This window comes from Theropithecus gelada, chromosome 2 (assembly GCF_003255815.1).
Source record: "Theropithecus gelada isolate Dixy chromosome 2, Tgel_1.0, whole genome shotgun sequence".
Taxonomy (NCBI): Eukaryota; Metazoa; Chordata; class Mammalia; order Primates; family Cercopithecidae; genus Theropithecus; species Theropithecus gelada.
In genome coordinates this window covers 6,329,418-6,336,591 of record NC_037669.1, presented here as the reverse complement: position 1 = coordinate 6,336,591, position 7,174 = coordinate 6,329,418, and positions in this window count along the sequence as shown.

Sequence of the window (7,174 nt, the reverse complement as noted above, 5' to 3'; positions counted from 1 at the left end):
CTGCAGTCAGCCAAGGTTTGAATACTACCTCCTCATTTCCTAGCTGTGTGACCCTGAGAAATTAACTCAACCATTCTGTACCTCCATGTTCCCATCAGTAAACTGAGGATAATAGTGTTATCTCCTTCGTATAGGTATCATAATAATTAAGACTTAATAACACAATGGAACTGAGTAAGTGCTATATACTGAAGTGATTAATAATGGCTCTTGGATTTATTACTTTAGCATGATTGTCATTAGTCAAAGTACTTTTGCAACTTTTGTTTAAAGATTGCCTTTGAAAGATGAGTCATATGCTTTGGCATTTTCTGGAGGATATGGCATCTTCAGTGTTTGAAGTTGGAACTGATTTTTCTTTTGTAATTCAATGTAAATTGGAACAAAGAGAATGAGGAAAGGGAGGAAACTTAGTAATGCCATTTTTAATCAAAAAGAACACATGACAAGTAAGGAAAGATATATGTACAGTTTCTAAATTTCCGGAAACCTACTGTACATATGCATGACTTCTAATCATCATTAAAATACCAGATCAATATGTGGAGTGAGGGAGCAATTGATGAAGAAAAGCAGGAAGAAAGAGGTAAGGTTGAGAAAATAAAGAAATTAGATAGGAAGTTCAAGAAAATAATAAACATAAGGGAGACTCAAAAAGAGTGTCAAGAAGTCTAGAGTTCTGAATTAAACTGCTAAGAAAAAAAAAAAAAAAAAAGATTTCCTTTCTTGTTATGTCAGACCTTTGAGACTGAAGGTTTAGGTTGTACCCTTGGTAGTGCTGTTAACATGCATGGACTCTGACCCCTGGCACACGGTAGCAAGTCCCTGCCCATGATGACGAGACTCCACTACAAAACGGTGCTCATTCACATGCCTAGAAGCAACCAGGTTTGGGGTAGCTATTAAACTTGAGATATGCAAGCATTAACTTGAGGCGGCACAGTTTCTGCTGCCAGAGCTCCCTGTGGCACGTGGGCCTGTGGGGAAAACCGGAGAGGCCCTCTCTGAATGAAAGATTAACCTGCTCTGTCAAGTCCTTAAAATTGCACAAGGCACATTCGCTTATAGCAACGGATTAGATCATCAGAACCACTCCTTCAAAACGCTATTGTTATCCTAGTTTTATAGATTAGAAAACTGAGCCTCAAGGAGCGTAAGTGGCTTTCTTCAGGTCACAGAGCCAGAAAGTGCATGATGCAAGTGTCAACGCAGAATTCAAAGCTAATTGCTTTTTATTGACCACCCCAGTGGTTTTCAAACTGTGAAATGTGCAACCCCTGGCTCCTTTTGGTGCCTTAAGGAGTAGCACAGAGGTAAGGTGGTCCCTGAGCAGACCACCCTCTGCCCCTCCCACCTCAGTCCTTCTACTCACAGACAGCTCTGGTGATGGGGTTTAGACATCAGAGTCCAAGTAAAAACTTTTAGCAAACTTATTCAGGCTAAGTTTTTTTTTTTTTTTTTTCAAAATTAATCTGGAAATCCCTTCATTACAAAATCCTGGAGAATACCATTTCCCATATAACCCTTTGAACTGGAAGATGCTCATTACTACAGACTGCGCTCATTACTACCGATTGCGCTCATTCCAGGATTGATAGATGAGATCAACATTCTTGCTCCTCACCAGCACTTCCAGGCTTATTAGTCTGTATATGCCTAGTTCATTTCCTATTTTCATTCCATGCAATAATTTAATAACTTTGCAATCTATCTTATCTAATGTAAAATACTGAAATAATTTGCAATCTGTCTTCCCGACAATAAGTGATGTTAACTGATCTAATTGATTATATTGCAGAATAATCACCAACAGAGAGACATTTGATCTAGAGCAACACTGCTCAAGGTATAATCAGCAAACTGTTACTGGGTCTGCGATAAGAAGCCCGTGCCAGAGCACAAATCTACACATTGTTTCCTTCACATGGAGAAAGTCTTGTTACAAAACAAAAATAAAAACAAAAGTTAGCTGAACTAAGCAGAGTGCTGAGTTGGTTTACATTCTGGGACAGCTCCTTGTGTTATTCCTACACAGAGACAGTTTCTCTAGGGTGCTTTGATTGCACTCTTCTAAATTTCAAAGGTGCTTTGGCCTTAGAAATTTGCTTCCCACCCATACGGTTATGATCAGCTTTCACAGCTGTCAGCCTCTCTTGCTATTCTTTCTGCTCTTTTTTTTTTTTTTTTTTTTTTGCCTGCTCAATGCCCTAGCCTCTAAATGCCAGCCTTTTCTGTGACCCTGTCCTTGGACTGAGATCATATCCTTGAGTCTTGTTCTCTTTGCTCATGCTGAATGAATTTTCTGAATCCCTGACTTCAAAAACCTTTTATATACATTTTACTTTTATCTCTGACCCTGACTTTTCTTCTGAGCTTTAGAGCCTATATTTAATTGCCCACTAGCCATCTTTATCAGATTTTAGTACAGGTACCTAGAATTTAATATTTCTAATGAAAAAGAATATGCCCATACTTGCTTCTCAATTAGTCAGAACTTTTATATTGTTAAAATCACACACACAAAAAATGACAAATTTCAGAGGAGAGGAGAAAAGGAGAGAAGAGAGAATAAATGTTTTGGCTGTGTATCAGAAAATTCCAAGGAACTCATTAGCTTTAGTAATGATTTCATTAAAAGGCTCCTAACAAATGTCATCATCATCTAGTTTTTCATCTCAGGGCTCAGCTGTCTTCTGTTCTGGCTCCATTCTGTAGTATGGTCAGCAGCTTCAGAATTACATCATTTCTTCTCAGCAGGTCCAAACCTAAAGAGAGATCCTCTCCTCCCAATGTATCAATATATACCAAGAATATCCCATATTGTGATTTGCCATCTGTGGTACTGGCAATGGAGTCAGCTACATTTAAACATGGTACTGGTAACAAAACAGAGATATAGACCAATGGAACAGAGCCCTCAGAAATAATAACACACATCTACAACCATCTGATCTTTGACAAACCTGACAAAATCAAGAAATGGAGAAAGGATTCCCTATTTCATAAATGCTGCTGGGAAAACTGGCTAGCCATATATAGAAAGCTGAAACTGGATCCCTTCCTTACACCTTATACAAAAATTAATTCAACATGGATTAGAGACTTAAATGTTAGACCTAAATCCATAAAAATCCTAAAAGAAAACTAGGCAATACGATTCAGGACATAGGCATGGGCAAAGACTTCATGTCTAAAACACCAAAAGAAACGGCAACAAAAGCCAAAATGGACAAATGGGATCTAATTAAACTAAAGAGCTTCTGTACAGCAAAAGAAACTACCATCAGAGTGAACAGGCAAACTACAGAATAGGAGAAATTTTTTGCAATCTACTCATCTGACAAGGGGCTAATATCCAGAACCTACAAAGAACTCAAACAAATTTACAAGAAAAAATCAAACAACCCCATCAAAAAGTGGGTGAAGGGTATGAACAGACATTTCTCAAAAGAAGACATTTATGCAGCCAACAGATAACATGAAAAAATGCTCATCATCAATGGCCATCAGAGGAATGCAAATCAAAACCACAATGAGATACCATCTCAAACCTGTTAGAATGGCTATCATTAAAAAGTCAAGAAACAACAGGTGCTGCAGAGGATGTGGAGAAATAGGAACAGTTTTACACTGCTGATGGGACTGTAAACTAGTTCAGTTGTGGAAGACAGTGTGGCAATTCCTCAAGGGTCTACAACTAGAAATACCATATGACCCAGCTATCCCATTACTGGTATATACCCAAAGGATTATAAATAATGCTGCTGTAAAGATACATGCACATATATGTTTATTGCGGCTCTATTCACAAGAGCAAAGACTTGGAACCAACCCAAATGTCCATCAGTGATAGACTGGATTAAGAAAATGTAGCACATGTACACTATGGAATACTATGCAGTCAGAAAAAAGAATGAGTTCATGTCCTTTGTAGGGACATGGATGAAGCTGGAAACCATCATTCTCAGCAAACTATTGCAAGGACAGAAAACCAAACACCTCATGTTCTCACTCATAGGTGGGAATTGAACAATGAGAACACTTGGACACAGGAAGGGGAACATCACACACCAGGGCCTGTCATGGGGTGGGGGGAGGGGGAAGGGATAGCATTAGGAGATATACCTAATGTAAATGACGAATTAATGGGTGCAGCACACCGTCATGGCATACACGGTATATAAATACCTATGTACCAAACCTGCACGTTGTGCACATGTACCCTAGAACTTAAAGTATTAAAAAAAAAAAAAAAGCATGGACTATAGAAAGGAGGCAGGATCTATCTCCAATGGATACATGGAATTGTTTTCATATAAAAGATAGTGGAGTTGGGGAGGCATGAAAAAGAGATAGCCATAATATTCAGCCTAAGTATGCATTAACTCCTCTATTTTCTTTGGATCATCAACTTGCCAGACGTCCACTTGGACTTCTGATCTGGGAAGCAGATGAACCTCAACTACAACTTCTCTCTCACTACCCATATCCAATCCTATATCCATATCCAAGAACAAATCTTGTTTCTACCTCTGAAGTGTCTGTAAAATCTGGCCTCTACTTTCTATCCTAATTGCTGTCATCTTTTCCTTCTCTTATTTAGATTACTGCTAGTAGTTATTCCAACTGATTTTCCTGCCATCAGTTTCTTTTCTTCCATTCCATCTATTTTTCCAATTAAATCCTAGGTTTTTTTCATACAGAACAAAATAACAATTTCTGAGATTAGTTCATGCATTTTTTCATCAAGGATTCTGTTCACTACACTTAAAATGTCTATAGAAGAGACAACCAGTCCCAAGGATATCTACCAGAACTCATCTTCCAAGGGATCTCTGGGTCCATGTATTTTGAAATTCTTGAAGTCTGTTAATGCCACAGTGCCTCACAAATACCTTCATCCTCATCTATCTGCTCTTTTCTTAAACTTTCGTCTGCTGTACTGTATGTCCTTCCCTGGTGCCAATCTAGCTCCTACTGATGTCTTTTCTTCTAAAACTTTTAACTATACCTCCAGGAATCCCAGTCACCCTCAATATCTTCCCATTACGTTCCTGCCTAAGAGAAACTTGGCTTTCCCTGAGGATACCATCTCCCCTGTAGTCCTCTTAATTGGAAGATGCTCATTACCACAGAATACACTCATTCCAGAGTTTTTAGATGAGGAGATCACCATTCGTGCTTCTCAAATGCACTTCCAGGCCATTTCTCAGTCACTGACACACTAAAATTAATTACGTCTGGTAATAACACAGTCTTCATATCCTCAGCTATTTAATAACAATCCCTGTTCTCCTTTTCATTCACTGAAGACCTTAGTACCAGCATCACTGTTTCCTCCCACTCCGTGTTCTGCCACTGTCCTGAGTTCCTTCAACATGCATCCGTAAGACCCAGCTGACACCTGAATTCTTCCATTAATTTTCCTCATTTTTAGTGACTTTGACCTCATTTCCTCTGAAGTCTTTCACTCTTATTTCAGTATCTTAGATAAGTCATCCACACACTATTTGCATTTAAAGAACTCTGCTCTCCACCCACATCCTCCTATCTTTTCTGCTGTCTTATTCTTTATCTCCCATTGCACCTCTCTTTTTTCTCATAGGAATTTCCAATTCCTAGCCCCTCTATTTTATTCCCATCAGCAGTTTCTTCTGTTCACTTCCTGGACTAACTAGCTTAAAGTCCATTACCTGACATTTTCCTCAATCTCTTCCATTTTTCCCTCTGTTTTTCCATAATTTTATTGTTCTAGAAGACAGTAAACTGGATGAATCCATCTCAATTTTCAAGGCCTCCATCTAGTCTTGTGAGAGCTGCCATTGAAATTTCCTTCAAATTTTATTTCAGCTCACATGTCTTCATCCCCATCAAACCCAAGAATATTAGATGTTTATTTTACAGAAATAGCATATCACCTTATAATGTGCTTGATCTCTTCATATGCCTATCTCCCTCTACAGACATGCTGAAAACAAAGCGTATGTCTTAAAAACGTCATTTTTATTACTGGTGTTTAGCACACTCTAGTTATTGAGTGAACATTATTAAATAGATGGCATATTGTCACATTATTCATCTTTCATGCAGTGGAGTATGTTTCATATCCAAATGAAAAGTGCTGGACATTTTTATTATTCGATATGTTAAATTTGAATTTATACTTACTATTCTAGAATTATTATTTTTACAAAGAAAAACATAATTTTTTGCTCCTTTTTAAAGAATCTAAGTTACTGAAGTTATTTTAATGGAAATGGTGTTTCAGTTATTTAAGACAAATTGGATTTGGTACAAGAATAGTTCAACAGAATTGAGGATAGAGAGACCTAAAAATAACAGTCACCAATTTCTTTTTGTTGTTGTTGTTGTTTTTATTATACTTTAAGTTCTAGGGTACACGTGCACAGCATGCAGGTTTGTGGTATACACGTGCCATGTTGGAACAGTCACCAATTTCATGACAAAGTTGGCACTGTGTTACAGTGGAGAGTGGATTATCTCTTTAGTAAGTAATGCGTGACCAACTAGGCCTACATCACACAAAGCACAAAAGTGACTTGAACATGTGAACACATTTCACAAAAGCAATTAAACCAAATGACCAATAAACATATGTAATGGCACTTAACCTTATTAGTCGTTAGGGCTACCCTCTGATGGAATGACTAAGATTAAAGAGGTAAAAATACCAAAATTACAAAAATGTAGAGCCACTAGAATTCTAATACATCATTGGTGACAGTCTTCATGGGTACAGCCACTTAAAAATCTGTTAGTATCTATTAAAGCTAAACATGTACATATATGTATAAATATAAATATATGTTTACATATATAAACATATGTGTGTGTTCGTGTGTGTGTATACATATATATACACACACATATATATATGACCCAGCAGTTCTTCTGCTAGAATTATGTTGTGATATTCACTAAAAGATATGTATGAGAATGTTTATGGTTGCACTATTTACAAAAGCTCCAAGTTGGAAACAACCCAGATGCCTAACAATGATAGAATAGATAAATAACTTGAAGCATTATCACATAATGGAATATTGTGGAGCAATGAGAATAGATTATAGTACAACATGCAACAATGTGGATAAATCTCACAAATATGAATCTGAGCAAAAGAAGCCACACACAAAAGATCCCATGCTATTTG